Genomic DNA, 19,638 nt, shown 5'->3' on the forward strand with positions numbered 1-19,638 from the left:
ATCCAATCACCTAAACGGTAAATGTTTTGTTGCTCTTAACGATTGAGCTAGGGTAGGAAGTAAAGATAGCTTTCACTTAGTATGGTTAATAATTTTGCACGCATCTGTTGCCCTTCATACAGACTCCGTTTGGAGCGGTGTTCCAGTTCTTTTTCACATCACGAAAAGGCGCAGTGCTTGCGTGTAGTGGACCTTTAAATTACCAGAGCGGACAAGCCTGATATTTTAATGGGTAAGAACAGCTAAAGAAACCTGGGTTAGCATTTTTTCTGCCCTTACGTGATTTGTTAGCAACATTTATAAGGTCTTCAGTCGGAAACTGATACTAAGTGTATAAGTTGAAGGCTTGCTAGTTGATGTCAAAGTCACACATCTTAAATAGAAAATGTGCATAGTACCACATTTTTTCATGCAAACGGTAGTGAAATATGAGTGTCGATGGCTCTATTTACACCTAACATAAAGTAACGGCAGGAATAATGATTGTGAATGCAGCGAATGTTAAAGGCCAAATTTAAACTTAATAGGCTTTCAAGCTGGTAGTTTTTTGACATCGAATATACAGATAGGCTCGTATCAGAAATAGGTGGAACTGATGTAACTAACTTTTGAACGAATGTTAAATGCAGCAAATGTTTAGCGCCAGACTTAAACCTAATGGGCTCTCAAGCGGGGAGTTTTTTGACATCGAATAGACAGATAAGCTCGTATCAGAAATAGGTGGAACTAACGTAACTGACTTTAAAACGCAAGTCGCTTTAATGTGCACAATCACGCATTTCTATGGGAATGTTTGTACCAATAATGAAATTACTGAAAGTTGAATAACAGCAACAGTTGTGAATTTCAAAGGTTAAAATACAAACTTATTGTGTTTATGGCAGACAGGGGATCTTTGTCCTGAGTGTACAGACAAGTCCATATCAGGAGCAGTCAACACTTATCCAAATAACCACAAGACGCAAGCCGCTTCCATGTGCATCTTTTATCTGTATGCAGATGCAGTACCATTCCCTTTAGGTAAGAATAGTGGGGCGATAACCAAAATGTTTTAACTATGTGAATAACCGCTAGTACGCTTACATGAATATTTTACGTATTTTCTGCCATAGATCTATAATTTATCCGTGTGGAAAATACTAACCGCAAAGGTGTTGTATCCTGGCCAATAATATATTAGAACGCTGACACAAGCGATCGATAAACATCTATCTGGTAAGAGTGAGACCACGTTGTTGAGATCTATAAACCAACAAATAAACAAGACCATTTAGGTGTAATAAATAACGTGAATCTGGTCTCATTTTGCATTACATCTGCAGGATGATCAATGTTGTACATATTACAGAACTAGGCCAACAGACATTGAACAGTTTATCTTTTTAAAGAGGCCCCATGTGACAAATATACAAGTTTATGTAAAATCAAGGTCTCTATATTGAAAATACTTTGCGTATAAGTAGGTGTTCGCTTAGGATTAATGGCTATAATGAAGTATTGACCCCTGCTTTATCATTGCAACATAGAGAACTATCAATTGATCCTGGCCTATTGAAGGCTACTGTCCAATGGGCTCGGGACAATTGATTTACAACTGCTCAAATATAAAAATGTTAGTCTGTATCATGTCGAGTAATATTCAGATTGCTTTGACAATATAGGGAAAGTATGTTCAAGGTTCTGCACTATGATGGTTGTTATGTATTTTATTAATAGTGTAAAAAAAAGCTTATGCTTTTTTGGTTTTTATTAATACTGCTAGAGAAAAAGCTTTTTTCGATATATGTTATGTTGACTATGTGTATATTTTGTATTTCTCTAGATGACAATTGTGGCTCCTGAAGAAGGCGTTGTTTGCAACGCCGAAACGCGCGTCGAACTATAATCATTGCCACTTACTTTCTATTTTTATTTTTATTTTTTGTCAATTTATATGTATTGAAGTATAGCGAAATTGTCTAACTGGTCTTCTGCTTTTTAAATGTATGTATATGTCAGTATGACAGCTGATGTCTACTTTTTAATATGATTGTTATTAAATGAATCAGTTTTATTTTTAAACAAAACTATCTCTTGTGCTGGTTTCCTTTGAATGTACCTTTCCCTGTGACCTATAGTTGTCTATTGTGACCTATAGTTTTGTATTTATTTTGAGTTGCGATTCACACACAGCACCCCTGAAATAAGCATGGGTGCACATGTGGTGCACATACATGCCCTAAGGGCATGTATGTGCGTCACATGGCACTTTGAAAAATGCAAAAATGGGCATTTTTCAAGAAATTCGCAAATTAACACCAACTTGAAGTTGGTGGTAATTTGTGATTCCTTAGGGACAATTAGCAATTTTTTTTAGCTTCATACATTGCATTTAAGGAATTGCAAAATTTGCGATTCCTTAAATGCAATTGCAAAATAAGGAATCGCAAATTTTGCGATTCCTTATTTTGCACCGGATTTTCATTCATGCATCCCATTTAGCAAATTCGCATTCGCAAAGGCCGAAATTCTGCGAATTTCAGCCTTTGCGAATGTGAATTTGTATGATACATATGGCCCATTGTCATTTACCGTCAACATGTCTCATCTGGTGGTGCCAGCACTCTACAATAGCTGCTGCTAGCACCTGCCCTTCTATCCTGTTCATTTCATATCTTCCACTGTCGCTCTTTATCTCGCCCGTGAAGCTTCATGGGAACTCTTACACCTTTCCAGCTTATGTGAATATAGCATCTATGTGGAGCAGCTTGTCTTTTCCCTTCCAGGCCTTTATAGCGGGTTTTCAAGCTTCGCCTCCTGTTCTATCCCTCTTTTGCGTCCATTTACTCCTCCCACCCTGGATTCTGTCTTCTCTCCCACCATGTTGTAGTTAGAGAGAGTTGGTGCTTCTGTGTTCCAGCTTCTCTGTAGTCTAGGTGTGGGTATACCTATGCCCCCTCCTTCTCTACAGCTTGTCATGTGGTAAATTCTACCCTTGTTCTAATCTTGTTGCTATTGCAGGAGAACCTCTAATCTTCTACAGTTCTCTAGAGTTCATACAGTGGTCCATCTGCCCCACACCGCGTGCATAGTGCCCAGGCTGGAGTGTGACTATTGCAACAGCGGCCATTCCACTGTGCTCTTGCCCACATCTGTAGTGGGCATGTAGGAGAAGTCTTCTGTCCAACCATCTGCACCGTATCTTACGGGGTGTCCTTGGCATCCAACCCCTTTATACCGCGCAACACCAGCTACAGACCTCTGATGGGAGTGCATCTGTCAGGTCCCACCACAGCAGACCAAAGGAGTTTGCCCTTCCCCTGCCTCTCTGTAGAGCACGTGGGGGGGTGTTTCCAATCTAATTTTCCCGCCGCTCTTCATTATGTACAGGAAGCTCATTTATTTGTGTAGACTTGGTGATGTGTGCTGTATCTGAGATGCCCCTGCCCTCTTACCACTCTCCAGGGCAGGAGCATACGTGCGTCTGGAAGGTGCTCCCGCCTGCTTCAGGAAAGGGCAGACCAGGGCCGGCGCTAGGCATGGGCAGCCTGGGCAGCTGCCCAGGGCCTCTCACTCAGCCCACCAGCATGGGGCCACGCACTGGTGATGTGTCCTGTCGGTTCCCCGGCGATCCATTTCAAAGAAAGGTGTCACCTTTCTTTCAAATGGAGAGGCCCCCCTCACCGGGCCTCTCAGGGATGGTATCTGGATACATAAGGGAGTGAGTCGCTCCCTTCAATTGAAAGGAGACCCACTCACAGACACTGTGGGAGGCCCATTGTCCATCATTTTGGCGCCCCCATAGTTTTAACTTTTAGCCCACAAGCAATTCTCACACCTATCGGACTGAAGGTGTGAGAAATGCTTGTGGGCTCAAAGTTAAAACTGTGGGGGGCGACAAAATGCTCGACAATAGGCCTCCCACAGTGTCTGTGAATGATCTCCTTGCAAGGGGCCACTTATCTATATTAGAGGGGCCTTGCACATTCTCTTTTAACCCAGGGCCTCGCAAATCCTAGAACCCGCCCTGGGGCAGACCACAGCTTTTCAAGACTGCCAGGGAAGAGGAACATCACATTTGGACCAGGAATTTGTGTATTTTGAGTGTGTCTTTGGCACGTGTATAGCACACAGTTTTAATTATTGGAACTCTGTGTACATTTTGAACAAGGGCTGCCAAAGCTGATGGGTCTGCCTGGCATTTTCAGTTCCAATAGTGACCTTCTGGTGTTGTCAATGTTTGTTTAAACAGAGCAAGACTTATTGGCTTTGCCTCGACTTGTTCTATTCGTGTGCTGTTTTTATCGGTCTTAAAAGTGTTTTGAGGCACTAAATAGTGTCACGTTGCCACTTTATGAAGGGCATACACTATTTTTTATTTTATTTGTTATGGTTCTTTCTGAGCACAACAGAGAAAGAAATGAGACATGGAAAACCCGCATATGAAAACGCAAAATCCTAAAGAAAAGTCAAACTAGATTTCAAATGGAAAGACCTCTCTGCAGCTAAATCTTACACGCAAAATCCTAACTCGTGAAGTAACTAACATCCTTGGTTGAGTGAAGTGTCATGCCCCGTCTGCCCGGGTGTTCACTGAACGCCACGGGTCCGGCACAGCAGCAGCTGATGGTTGTCAGAGAACTGAGGTCAGAAAGAGGAAGCTGCAGTTTTTGCTCGGCTCTGTGTCACTGTGCGCGGGGTTCTCCAACTCTGCTGACAGTAATAATGGGCGGCGTCGCCGGCCTCGGCTCTGCTGATGCTGAGAGTGAAGCCAGAGCCGGACCCGCTGCCGCTGAAGCGCTCCGAGACCCCGGACTGGCGACCGGTGGCCGCATAAATGAGAAGCTGGGGGGCTTCTCCGCGCTTCTGCTGGTACCAGTTTAACCGATTGATGATGCCTTGACTGGACTGACATCGGAGTGTGATGGTTTCTCCCAGGGTCATACCGTGGACTTCCGGGGTCTGTGTCAGCACAATCTGCGCTCTGGACTCTGAAGACAGAAAGGTGATTAATGACAACAATGAGCAGCCAGAAATATTTACAGAGCGCGAAACCAATAGAAATGCATATACTGCCCATCACAGATATGTTTCATATTTTGAACTTAGATCTCTCTCTGATCAATGCCCCTCAGCCCGGCAGCCGCAGCTCTCACCATGAACCCAGAGCAGAAGCATCAGGAAGACCTGGGTTGGTGACGTCACCTCCATCCTTGCTGCTCGGTCTGGGCTTGTGTCTGAAGCCTTCAGGGCAGAAAACACCCTTATAAGAGGCAGGACAACAGGGAGGGGCCTGGACAGAGAGATGCAAAGTACCCCCCGCCTGGTATGTAAATGTGGACACAGGGGAGAGAGGGGAGGGGAGGGGTTAAATCAGGAGCAGCTCAGGTATATCTTGCTATTCATTTTTTATTGGTTTCAATAAAATATTTTGAAATAAAAAAAAAGAAATAAAAAAAAAAGAAATTTTAGTATTGAACAGTGGCGGCTGGTAAGATTTTAAAGTGGTGAGAGTGAACCTTGTCATGATATGCTGGTAATGAGCATGTAAACCCAAATCTTCCAAAGGGGCAACGACTGGAGGATTCTCCCTCAATAAGTATTTGAAAAGAAAAGGGTATTTTGCATTCTGACCACCTTTAATAAAAAAATTGTTTTAACAACTATAGGTGTCAAAGCAAGTTCTGTTGAGGTACCAACAAGGCCTTGACACACTTTGAGAAATATTTTGAGCAATTCATCAACTGCTAAGTTTAACACCATCTCAATAAAATATAACATGCACCAACTTCTGTATGCTGCTCTTGCCATTTAAACTATATGACTAGTTACAAGAGAGAACTTGTGGTGCAGCCTAGATATTAATTCTATACCTAAGACTAAAGGACATGTTTATACTCAAACACTCCATTAATGGAGCTTTAAATTGAAAGTTGTATTAACAGATATCAGACCGTTTGGAAATAGCACATTCACTTAGAGACAAAGCCCAGCTACCATACCATTCAGCCAGTGCCTCATTATGTGAAGGCAAACCCACTTTGAATGCCAATCCATAAAAATAAATTGTTGTATTTACCTAGAAATGATTGGTCACTATTGTTTTGCATTTTAATCCAATCCTCCTTAACTACATCTATAATTCTCTCTGGGCATTATACAGGACTTGATAAAAACATAATACAACGCAGCCTGGCAGCAAGAAATATAGGTACCATTTTGGATAACAAAATACGCATTCTTTCACTAAAACCAGTTTTTAAACCTCGCAGATAGAGGTTAAATCGCAACCTGCAATTATAGAGAGCTGAAAGCAATGACCTTCAGAATCCCAAGGAGCAATACTGTCTTCAAGAAAAGAGTTATTGGCAACAATGCAAGAAATCAAATGAATAAATCCCTTCAATTACCGTGCATTTGTGCAAATAACTTTATTTCTGCAACGGGAACTGATAAATGTTATGCTTCACAGACCTGGGCTGGCAGCTATGTACACATCATTTTGATCATTCTTTAGTACTGTTAATGAGGAGTTCAAAATAAATACATTAAATATTGGTTAATAATAATACTCATACTGAAGGAGGATTGTGTTCTTTTATATGCACTCGCATGACCTATAATAGTAGAAACTCATGCTGGCATCTGCAGGCACACACTCCATTCCTTAGAGTATTTCTGCAAGCAACAGCATGTCTGTCAACTACTAAATGGTGTGTCGGCTCATGTACCACACCCTGCAATCATGTGTTCAGTTGTAATGTCAAAATAAATGTAATTAGTGTCTTCATTTGCCTACCTGGGCAAGAGAACTAATGTTGCTCAGCACGCAATGATCAGAACATATGGTATCCCAACTGGTATTATTCAAAGGCAATTAGTAAGGATATGAGTACAACATTATCCACAAGGAAGCAAGGAGACTCTATATGATTGTAGCATGTGCTTATGGCATCATTTATATAAACATTTGGGGGGAAAAAAAGGGAGAAGAAATGCAATTGGCAGTTGTAACAGCACTGCAATACACAAATAATACAATTGAAAACAACCCAAATTGCACGTGGTGTTCGAGGTGTGTGAGTGAAAACCAAGGTAACGACGCAGGTGACAATGTGATCAGCGTGGGCGGCGCAAAGTGACTGGTGCATGAATATACAGTGAGTAATTGGCACCATGTGGTTCCAGGTAACTTCAGGAGTTTGTTTCTATTTCGGTTCGGTGCACTGTTCGTAAACCATTTTGTGTATCGCGCCTATGATCGCGCTGGAAGGTCGACGGCGTTTTGATCCACATTAATCGGGATCATCATCAGGACTGGGTTGGGTCGAAGGCAGTGCTGGATGGGAGGAGACAGGTGTTAGTCGCCGTGGTCCGGAACGTCATAAGAGGTCATTTAGAATCAAGGGGCCAATTAGGATCGGTATCAGCGAGCAATCTGCTGATGTGCGGGAACGGAGTCCGAGAAGTGTGGAAGAAGAGGTCATCCAGGGCTGCGGATCAAACGCGCATCGCGAGGGGGCCCAGAGGTACAAAATCCTTGGAGCCGATCCGGCAGTGATTGGGGTGGAGAGACTGGATCTCTGTCAAGCGTGGAGCTTGTGTGAAGTTAGAGCAGGGCTGGCGCTCAGCAACCAATGGCATGAACTAAGAGACCTCTCAATTTCTCACTTTGAGAGTAATGGGGAGGAGGTGATAAATACATCCCATTCTGTAAGCAACCCACGTGTGATACTGGGATCTAGCTAGTAAACACAGCTTTATCTATCTCCACCTGCCTGAGTCCTCGACAAGGTTTCCACTGGTGTGACTTTGACATCTGCCCCCTGCCATGCTCTTCTCTCATCTTTTTCCTAGTGCTCATTCTGTGCCCTATCCATCCAGCACTGCCTTATAGCCTTGATGTTGATAGATGCCTCCTTACAGATGCCCCTGAAACACTCACCCCTTAGCATAGGGGCCTGGCAGGGAGGAGTGGGCAACTTGCACCAGAAAGCAGAGTAACATCTACAGGATCCATGACGATTTGTGTACAAATTGTCTAAATACATTTATTCTAAGAGACTCCTCCTGAACTGTTCTCTTCATCGAATGCTGCATTACCAACTGTGAGGATTGTCCACAGTGTTTCATGTGTGGAGTTGTCATGCATTTCGTTTTTTAAAACAGACGTTACATTATCATTATACCTATTGATATTTTATTTGTCTTTCTCAGAAAGATGGAGGGCTGAACTGGCCCTGCCAAAATTCTAACTCCTTATTTGCAGCTCATGGCAAACATCAGAAAAAACGCTTAAGATACTCAGATCTCTCATCAGAACACCGCAGTTTGCAGTGATCTGTGTGCCTTTATACATGTTGGCATGTTCTGTTTTCACCTTCTGGCTGACGTACGTAATGGTTATTTAATTATGTGCATCGCACAAAATTGAGCACAGAGCACCATGTAACAATCTTCCCAGGATGTAAATAATTCCAGAGCCATTGCCTGATAGGTTTAACCCTTGAGCACGAAAACACAACTTGAAATTGTTTGACATGAGAGTGCAGGTGTTAAGGCATCACAAGGTAGCTCTTTCACGTTACCTTCTATGCGTCTTCAAACTGCTATGAGCAGATTACCGCTATGTGAAACAGGGGAACAGTATTGCACTTTGGAAATAAGTGCAATTAAGATCCTGGGCAGAGCGTTCTAGAGGGCTGATCATACAGCACCGCCTCTGTCCTGAACACGCAGCAGTTGTAAATGTATAAATGGGGATAAGCACACTCACCTGCGCACGCGCAGACACACTTCATGACCCTAACCATGAGAACCATCTGCCTAGCATTGGTGGGACATAAGGCAGACACTTCAAATCTCCGTCAACGTGGAGTTTCAAAGACACATTAACACTTCACTTCCTATGCTAATTCTGACCTCACACCGCAGTGTAACACAGTAAATTCACATTGGTAAAAAAGATTCTTTCCAAGCCCTATTAGTCCCCCATCAACCAGCGTCGTCTTTTATTGTGACCTTATATGTATTTAGCTATGCAGCACATTAGCCTGGGTACTGAAACATCTACTGTTCTTTCACATGGAGGAAATGTACGCCCCAAGCTGTGTGACACGCCAGGTAGGAGGTCAGTGAGAAATGGTGTAGTCCAAAGCGCTGTTTTTAATATAAAAGCAGGGCCTTCAGTGGTCATATCACTGGAAATACAAGGTTTGAAAAAAATATTATTGTCTACGGTGCTCGTGGAAGACAATTTCTATGAACTGGAATCTAGAGAATGCTAAAGTGATTCTGGTATTTTACTAACCTCTGCTGGTCGTTTTCTATCAAGAAAGTTAAATAGTGGCAGTTGCCAGAAAAATTAAAAAAAGGAAAGTCCCTCAGCAGAAAGTAATTGTGGTATTTTATTGACCTCTGCTGGTTATTCTCTATCAAGACAGTTAAACAGACGCAGTTGAACAGAAAAGAAAGTCCCTAAACAGAAGCAGACAAGTCCTAGGGCTGATCTCCAGAGCCCAGAAAGTACACACAAGTACATACTAAAGTATATGTAATAAAGTATATACAAGAGCTCTTGAATGCTCGACCTAAGAAAACATGATAATGAAAAACGTGCAGTCTTTTTTGTATTTGAACTCCAATAACAACTTGGACGGGTCTTGTGGGGAGATAGGGAAGTCGCTGCTAATGTCTGTCCTGTTAGGCCTAGATGGTACCTGTACATCCGATTGTCATTACATATCACAGAAAACACACATGGAAATGTTCACACAATAACGCAGTCCTCTCCCAGCTTCTAATAGGGCTGGAATTTCTGCCCTATCAGAAGTTGGGACAGGGATGAGAATCCCGCCCCTGCTGTGATGTCTGTCTTCCAATTGGTTGCCGGGATGCACTGATTTGCGCCCTGACACCCCTCATTTTAACAGGTGTACTGTGCAGATTAAGACATGCACAGTAGAGCTATTAAATTCAGTAGATTGTGCCTGTGTGAGTGGACGTCGCTGAATTACGCACTCACACATGCGCAATCCAAGCAGGCATCTCCAGATTGCAATAAACATAAGCAATCTGAAGATGAATGCTTCGGCCCCACCCACTCCCTCCTCCTCCTGTAATGAGCAAGAGAGGCTGCTACTCACACTGGCAGAATGCATAAAAACACAAACATGTTTAAATGGGCGTGTTTTCATGTACAGTGCCAGTGAGGCGCAGTTGTCTTCACTCCGAGTATCTGGAGTGTGTAGGACCTCGCAGGTGGAAGGGGTCCACTTATTTGCTCTTGAGGACGAGCCGCCCCAGCTTACTTCAAGATTAACGGTAGTTTTTCACCAAAGTTGGTGCAGATAGGGCTGTATATCCAATGGGTCCGCTGTTGCTTTTTTCAAGAGTAGAAGCACTACAGCTTTTTTCAACAGACATGGAACAGGACCCTGACCCTCCAAAGACCAATTGCCACAAATGCAGGGGGAACAGGTATTCAGCCAACATCCTCCATGCACTAGGTGGTAACGAACCTAAAGGAGATCTTTAGGAGATGGACATGGCTGTTGCTCTAAGACAGTTCACACTCATCAACCCAAAGGAACCTAGATTGTTCAGGCACATGGCGAAAATCCCACACTGTAAGCAGTCAGCATCCTGTGGCGGACTATATACGACCAAAGGTAGCTTTACATCAGAAATTATTGCATGAACCTTGTAAAAAAATCTGCCACTTTTCACATAGAAACTTTAGGCGGTATAATATCTTGTTCATACCAATCTGGATCTGAAAATGCATGGATGATGTACATGTAAGTCACCCCACAGGTAGGCCATAGTTAGGCCTTAGGGAAGGGTGGTATGTGCATAGAAAGTAAGTATGTAGTTTGAGATGGAGTAGAGCTGTTATGTTTAATACATATGGAATATAATATAATACAGATAAAATGAAATACGTAGGGATTTAGGACCATATGTATGAAACTTTGGTTTTGCGATTCTCACATAGCGATTTGTAGAGAATCGCTATTTGAGAATCGCAAAACGCTATGTATTATTATTTGCAAATAATTTTGCGAATCCTATATATTCCTTAATTTCGGTTCGCAAATTGCAATTCGCAATTAAGGAATCGCATATTGAGAATGCAATTTCAAGCGTGCCAGGGTGTCAAAAGGACACCCTGTTGCACCCCTGAAATGTACATGTGTGCACCTCTGGCACACATAAATGCCCCAAGGGCATGTATGTGCACCACATGGCACTTTCAAAAATGCAAAAAAGTGAATTTTTCAAAGAAATCGCAAATTACCACCAACTTGAAGTTGGTGGTAATTTGCGATTCCTTAAGGCAAAATTGCACTTTTTCTGTGCTACTTACATTGCATTTAAGGAATATCAATTTGCGATTCCTTAAATGCAATGGCAAAATAAGGAACCCCAAATTTTGCGATTCCTTATTTTGCTAGGCAGTTTTTCTTTAATACATACCACTGAGCAAAATTGCGATCGCCAATGCCGAAATTCTACGAATGTCGGCGTTTGCGATCGAAATTTGGAATGTTACATATGTCCCCAGGTTGCTTGAGGTATGTAATGTAAAATGTATTTTGCATTTTGTTTTCAGCTATCTGTTTGTCTTCAAAGAGAAGAATTTACGATTGCAATAAAGGAACAGAGGAAGAAAAAGCAAAAGACACAGTACTACCGGCAAAAAACTGAGAACAAAAAAAGGAGATGATGGACAGAATATAGTGGGGAAAAAAACAGCTGCTGGTAAGAGAACTGAGGCATTTCTTAAAACAGTGTGTTAAAAATGTAGGAAATTATCTCAATAAAAAGAGAGCTTAACCAACAACTCGGAAATCAAACGGCGTAAGTCATGTTCAAAGTGAAAAATGTTCTAAAAAATCAGGTCATCTGACTCTAAGGTAAAAACAATTTAGTGACATATGAAGATTATTGTTTAAAAGTATGGTAATAAAGATTTTGATAAGAAATATAAAGCAGTATAAGAGAAGAAATTGCATTGAAGAAAAAGAACACATAGAAATTTTAGTAGATAAAGCGTTTACCTTAAAGAGTAAATTATTTATCCTAATAGTAAATAGAACGAAAACACTGGCTAAAACAGCGGCGCTGCATCGGTCCTCTTCAGTCGCAATCCCTCGATAGGTCAATTCTTGCAGCCATGACAGGCGTTGTGTTGATTTTCAGAGTTGCACAGCGATGCATGGAAATTCTTCTTGCACCGGGAAGATGCATCGGGAAAACCGCCACAAGAAGAGCTATGCATCGATTTCTGCAGTTCACCTTTCTTCCAGCTCCCGAATAGCAACATCAATCTCCAGAGGCCCCAAACTGGCAATGGCACCCTCTGGCAGATCAGAACTCACTTCAGCATAGTTCAGGGAAGCTGGGGGGTGAAGTCTTTGTGTCCCGGAGACTTCAGAACAGGAGGCCTGCACACACAGGCCCTTGGAGATCTCCTTCAAGCAGGGGACACAGCACACAGCAAAGTCCTTATCCTTTCCTTGTCAGAAACAGCAATTGCAGACCAACCCTAAACAGCACACAACAAAGGGGCAGTACTTCTCCTTCAGTATCTCCAGCTGTTCTTCTTGGCAAAGGGTCCTCTTGAATTCCAGAGTTGATCAAAAGTTTGGGGTTTTGGGTCTGAAACTTATACCACAAAATGTCTTTGTTCTCTTTGTGCATGGGGCTCTGAGCTCAGTTCAAACCAGTTATGCCTTCACTGGGGCAGCATGACCACAGGAGGTGGAGGCAGCATCGCGCAAGGGAGACAGGCTCCGTTCAGATGCAAGATCAATCTCTTCCCACCACCCTATATGCAGCTAGGGCCTATTCAGTTCAGGGCTGACTCATCCTGGAAGGGACAGGCACACCTCAAACCGCTCCCCAGAGGCTGTCTACAGGGAATGCACATCCTCTGTCTCTGTCACAGTGAAACCAGACAGTCAACCTACAAACAGGCAGAGGCACACAGGATGGTTGAACAAGAAAATAGCTACTTTCTAAAAGTGGTATTTTCAAAAACGCAATTTAAAAAACATCTTTACTAAAAGATGTGTTATTGCATTCTGACTTCAGGGATATCAAGCTAAATTTTTCTATCTTATCCCTATTGGAAGATATGCTTGTAAAATGTTACAAAGCATTCCCCATTCTGTCCTATGGGGCAAGATAGCCTTTCAATAATGAAAAATGAAATTGGCATTATTTCACTATCGGGACATGTTGCTCACACCAGTACATCTCCTACCTTTCACATACACTGCACCCTGCCTGGGGAGTACCTTGGGCCTTCAATAGGGGTATCCTATATGTAAGAAAAAGGGAAGGTTAGGGCCTGGCAAGTAGGTGTTCTTGCCACGTCAACATGGCAGTTGACAAACTGAGCACAGACACTGCAGGTACAGGCCTGAGACATATTTTCAAGCCTGCTCATGTGGGTGGCACAATTAGTGCTGCAGGGCCCCTAGTAGCATTTGATTTACAAGCCCTGGCATGACTAATTGTACTTTACTAGGGACCTACTAGTAAATCAAATATGCCAATCAGGGAGAACCAATCACAAAAACAATTTACACAAGGAGCACAAGCACTTTGACATTGATCAGCAGTGGCCAAAGCATCTAAGCCAGCAAAAATGAAATCCAGCAGAGTATGAAAAACACAGGAGGTAGAGGCCAAAAGTCAGTGGAAACCACACCAAGGATGCCAAGTCTAACACGTGTCCCCTTCAGCTGAAATGTGGGGAGAACTACTCACCCTCTTGGAAGTTCTCATTACTAAGGGGGAAGAATCTGGACAGACCTAAAAGCATTGGCGTGTTTTGTACCAGGGCGGTGTTCCACCGTAAAGTCCATTCCCTGTAGGGAGATGGACCACCTCAACAGTTTTGAGTTCTCACCCCTCACCTGCATCAACCATCTGAGGGGCCTTTGGTCCATCTGAACCCGGAAGTGATTACCAAACAAGTAGGGTCTTAGCTCCTTCAGTGCCCAAACCACAGCAAAAACTTCCCTTTCAATCGCACTCCACCTCTGTTCCTGGGAAGTAGCCTGCTAGTGATGAAAGCTACAGGTTGGTCCAAGCCCTCGTCATTCAATTGTGAGAGTACTACTCCCACACCATGCTCTGAAGCATCTGTCTGCACAACAATTCTTTGGAGACGTCAGGTGCCTTAAGCACGGGAGACATGCACATGGCAGATTTCAGGGCATCAAAAGCGGTCTGACAGGTGACAGTGCAGATCACCTTTTTGGACTGCTGTCTTGAAGTCAGCTCTGTCAAGGGGGCAACAATTATGCCATACCCATTGACAACCTGTCTGTAGTACCCAGTGATACCAAAAAAGGCTCTCACCTCTGTTTGAGTCTTGAGGGCTCCTGAGCCAGAATGGTGTCAATCTTTTTTTGAAGGGGCACCACTTGGCCGCTCCCTACCTGGTGTCCTAAGTACACCACAGACCCATGTCCTATCTGGCACTTACTAGCCTTGATAATGAGGCCTATCCTTTGCAGAGCCTTCAACACTTCACAGAGGTGTTGCAAGTGGTCCTCCCAGCTGAAGCTGAACACATTCCTCCAACCCGGACAGTACCTGGTTGACCAATCTCTGGAATGTGGCAGGGGTGTTCTTCAACCCAACGGGCATGACTCGGAACTGGTAGTGCCCCTTTGGCGTTGAAAACCAGATCTCTCTTTGCCCCATCGGTTAAGGCAAACTGACAGTACCTAGACGTTAAATCAAATGTACTGAGGTACCGGCAGCTCCCAACCCCTCAATGAGCTTGTCAGCTCTGGGGATGGGGTGCACATCAGTCTTGGTGACTGCATTGAGCCCACGGGAGTCCTCACATAACCGGAGTTCTGGGTTGTCACTGGGTGCAGCTGCTTTTGGCACTAAGATCACTGGGCTAGCCCAGGGGCTGATTGAGGGCTCTATTACCCGTAATGACAACATCTTGGAAACTTCTTCCTTGATGCTAGCCTGACTTTGTCAACTACCTTGTAAAAATGTTGCTTCACAGGTAGACTGTCCCCAGTGCCCGCATCTTGGTCACACCAAGTGGTGATTCCTTGAGTCATGGAGAACAGGGAGGCAAACTGTCCCAGTACCTGGCAACAGTCCCTCTCCAGCTCTGGGGTCAGGGTAGGAGAGAGGTTTACCCCATTGTAGGAAGCTGGCTCTGTATATACTATACCAAAGTGAGATATGGTATGCACAGAGTAGGCAGAGGTAAAGTTAGATAGCACCTCACTCCCTATTTGTGGTAGTGTTGTTGAGCAGTAAGGCAGTATCAGAGGACAGTGTTAAGCATTTGTTGTACATACTCAGTCAGCAAATGAATTCACACACTCAAAGACTGAACTTCAGACCAGTTGTTTTTGTATAAAAAAATATTCTTTTAGTTATTTTATTATCTAGAACCAAGCAAGCCTGGCACATGTAAGCAATAAATAGTTTACAGTAGTAATGTAATTGAAATACAGTTTGAATGATAATTGTATATGCACTTTGGTTTGATTTACAGTATGGATGCAGAGAAATGCAATACTTAGTAAATGCAGTACATAGACTTGAATAGGCTTTTTAGTAAAATAGCAGGTAAATACCTTTTGAGATTACTAGGCTTAAACAGAGTAATATACCTAGATACTACTGTGAGTAATTTCCTGAAAACAGGTAAGTAAAATCGTTTTTGTTAGATTATGGAATTTTAAAACATTTCTTTAGTTTCTCAAACTCCACACTTAGAAACTTTTCACAGAAAAACTGTCAATGCGTTATATTCTTTTATATATAAGTACTTATTAGTCACCTAGCTTTAGTTAAGCTTTGCATCTTTCATAGTTTCTGTTACCTAGCAATGTGGAATCTTGATCTCGTGGAAGCTCCAGTCTTCAGTTATTGAGTGGAGGCTGATCAAAAGAGACACCTGTTGGATCTATTGTGTTGTTCTTCTGTCAAGAATAAATCTTCTTCCAACCTTCTTCTGGACTACCTGGATTTTATTTGATTGGATATAACATAAATTTGGCGACGAGGTGGAGAAGACAACACTACAGGGACTCACCATGGAATCACCATTTCCTTCAATTATTGGAGGAAAATAGTGTTATCAGTTTTGAGGGAAGTATTTGGGATGTGGTAGTTGAGGTTCTGGGGGTAAGACTCAGGGGTCCCCCAGGGTCAAGGATGCACTCTAGTTACACCCTCAGTGGAACTAGGGCAGCCAGGTGCAGAGTGCTGAGGTCCCTATGTTATCCAATGAAGGATAGGGGGCCTCTGGTTGGTGGCTGCTGGCAAGCAGGCCACTTTGTTGTGGGAGCAAAGCTCCTGGACTTTAGCTCAGGGCAAATAGGGAAACAAAGTAGCACCAAAGGTGCACCCTCAGCGGCACTAGGGCAGCTGGGTGCAGGGTGCTGTTTCAACGTCGGGTGCCCTGTTGTTTTCAAAAGGGAAACTCAGGTTTGCAAAGGCACTGCAGGCTTGGGTACGAAGGTCTTCTGGGTGCGACCAACACTTCGAGAGGTAGGTTGGGAAGTTAGGGGTTTGTTAGGCACTGTCGGTTTGGCCACCCAAGGCCGTGGGGCGTGGGGCGTCGTGGCGTCGTGGCGTCGTGGCGTCGTGGCGTCAGGTGCAGTGGTGCCTTTTGGGGTCGGACCTTCTTATCAGCTCCCCGTCACAGTTGGGTGGACCTTCTGGATTTAGGCTGCAGGCATCGGCTGGCGGCTTGAGGCATATCAGGATCACCGGGTCTCAGGTCAGGATCACTGGGGTGACCTCCTCGTGGTGTTTGCCCACTTGAGCTCGGGCCGTGGATGGCGGATGCAGAGTGGGGTGGTTTTGCGGTGTCCGACCGGAGCCAGAAGTTGCAGATCAACAAATCCGGTGTTCCCGGGAGATAAATGCCTTTTTTTAAGGCAGGCAGGTCCACCAGGGTTTTTGAGGTTGCTACTTGCAGGACACACCTGGATTTCGCAGGAGCAGGTTCAAAAGGGAGACAGGCCCTTAGGGCTAGGGCCAAGTCAGTGAGCGTCTTCCTCCTGTTAGCTGCTGCACGGCTGTTCGGTCCTTCTTCTTCTTCTTCTTGTAGTTTCTTCGTGTCTAAGGAAGCAAGGTTCAGGGTTGCCCCTAAATACTAGATTTAGGGGTGTAACAGGTAGGTAAAAGGCAGGGACCAATGGGTCCCTTTCCTTAGGTGGGTACACCCCCTATTATGCCACCCTCCAGTGTGAGGGGGCATGAGCATGTCCCTGGTTGGCTGAGTACCCCCAATCTGCAAGATGGCGGGAACTGAGAGTTGTGCTTTACCTCGCCTCCCTCACCTAAGGGGTGGAGTTGGAAGAGGTGGGCACACCTCTCTTCCTCACTTGTTTATCCCGCCAGTTCTCCCGCCCAATGTGGCGGTCAGAACCAGTTGGGACCAGTTGCTGAAAGCTGCAAGTGGCCTGGGAAGCTCACAAAGGGGGCAAGCCTTTGAAGCTTCCTCTTCGCGAACCCTGCCCATCCTGGGGGAGGAGGCTTGGAACCTCGTCCCAGGATGTGCATTGTTTCAGGCCCCCAGAGAGCAGCAGGCTCATGGGTCTTGAAACATGTCTGGTGGTGGCAGCTGGTAGCAGCCCCTCAGCATGGACACTAGTGGTGGGTTAGTTTTCAGGGGGTATCTCTGAGATGCCCTCTGTGTGCATTTGTCATTAAATCCCACACTGGCATCAGTGTGGGTTTAATGTGCTGAGAAGATTGATACCAAACTTCTCAGTTTTCAGTGTAGCCATTATGGTGCTGTGGAGTTTGTACTGACAAACTCCCAGCATTATATACTCTTAATGGCAGCGCTGCATTTGGAGTGTCTAAGAATTGACTTAGACACTGTAGGGGTACAGGGCTCAAGCACCTGTACCCTCACCACTGGTATAGGGCACCCAGCTGGAGGGGTGACTGATCTATGTCAGGGCAGTGGGTTGTAGGCATGGCACACAGAGATGTGTGCCATGTTGACCCTTTACTTTGCTCTGCACCAAAATACGCAGCCTGCTAAGGCAGTGTGTGAGTGTAAAGGTACAGGACCTCTAAGGGTGGAACAACAAGTGCTGCAGCCCTTAGGGGCCGTCTCTGGTCACAGTGTCCTGGGTACCTGTGGTACCATTTACCAGGGGCTGACCTGTGGCCAGAGATGGCAATTGGGTTTAGGCTTCAATGCAGTTTTTGGAAAAGGACATAGGCCCTGGCTACCTGATTAGCAGGAGCCCAGGGCACACTCAGCCAAAGCACATCAGCAATTCAGCAAAAAGTGCGGGCAACCATGCAAAAAAGAGGGCACTTTCTCACACCCATCCACTGACCCATCATGTTCCTTTGCTAACAGGAGGTCAGGAAGAGGCTCACTTCAATCGAAGCCCATGTTAGATGTGAAGACATCTAACATGGACTTCGATTGAAATTCATAGAGCATATTACCTGGGTGCAGATAAAGCCACTATACATGTGCTGCAGGTGGTGCAAAATGCGGCCGCGCGCCTGCTAAAGAACGTCCCCAGACGCTCCTCAGCCACTGCCGCCTTGCGCGACCTCCATTGGCTGAGCATCCCAGAACGTGTTAAATTCAAGGCACTCTGCTACATGTTCAAGGCCAAGCAGGGCAGCGCCCCAGTATATGTTCAGGGGCTGGTAAAGCCCTACAGACCCCTGCGCTCACTAAGGTCATCGGACACTGGCAATTTCACAGTACCAAGATGGAAGTTGACAAAAATGGGAGGCCGTTCCTTTTCCACCCTGGGTCCTAAGTACTGGAACTCCCTCCCATTGGCATTAAAATCTGAGACCAACTTATTCCGCTTCCGTAAGGCTCTGAAGACCCTGCTCTTTACTAAGCGTGACCAATAGTCGGCTGAGGCCTCAAGTCAAGGTGACACTCCCTCTTTCTTCTACAGTCTATCCCTGGCGCCGGGAAACCCATTGTGGGTAGCTGTGCGCGATACAAGCTTAAATAAATAAAATAAATAAAATATTATCAAGCCCATTATCGCCGCTTTATCGGCAGTTTCCTGCCGATAAAAGCAGCAATAATGTAACGCCCTTACTTGATAATATACCCCCATGTTTTTTTAAACCAACATCACCAGCATCGTTTTTGTCAGGGAACACGAGAAAGTCAATGATCTAAAAAAATCCAGTGATAAAAACTATATTAAATTGTTGACATGATACACCAGGAATATGTTTTAAGTAAATGTGGAAAATCTGGTAAAATAGAACTAGGCAAAACACCTCTGAATGTTTTACTATGGACTGCTGAGGAGAAAAATATTTCCTATTTCGTTTTTCCAAGAAGAATACTTTCATTCTTGTGTCCTCGCAGCAAACAATATTTAAATCCATTAAGGTATATAACCAATAGCAACAGAAAAACAATATATCCATAGGATTATGTTAGCCTTTAGACATAGTCAACAATTTGCAAAATGAACTGATGTGTTGATACCCAGCACACTGCTGATTATTTATGTTTACATTAGATGGGGGTCACTTAAATCAGCTGTACAACTCAAACGGAGCTGGGTTTCCTGTATATCAATCTTTGGGAGCAATCTGATTGTATGGACCTTTGAAGGTCGACGAAGAGAAATGATTAGCAATCAT

At 44.2% G+C, this 19,638-nt stretch overlaps 1 long non-coding RNA gene across 1 annotated transcript in view; it reads left to right on the plus strand.

Annotated features, from left to right (window-relative positions):
- Positions 1-11,598: 11,598 nt before the first annotated feature.
- The window catches only part of LOC144821873 (uncharacterized), a 256,340-nt gene continuing 248,300 nt past the window's right edge, over positions 11,599-19,638 (plus strand). The window contains exon 1 of the long non-coding RNA XR_013608484.1: positions 11,599-11,742. This is a non-coding gene — a long non-coding RNA (uncharacterized LOC144821873). The remainder of the gene's footprint in view (positions 11,743-19,638) is intronic.

This window comes from Lissotriton helveticus, chromosome 2_2, assembly GCF_964261635.1.
Source record: "Lissotriton helveticus chromosome 2_2, aLisHel1.1, whole genome shotgun sequence".
Classification (NCBI taxonomy): Eukaryota; Metazoa; Chordata; class Amphibia; order Caudata; family Salamandridae; genus Lissotriton; species Lissotriton helveticus.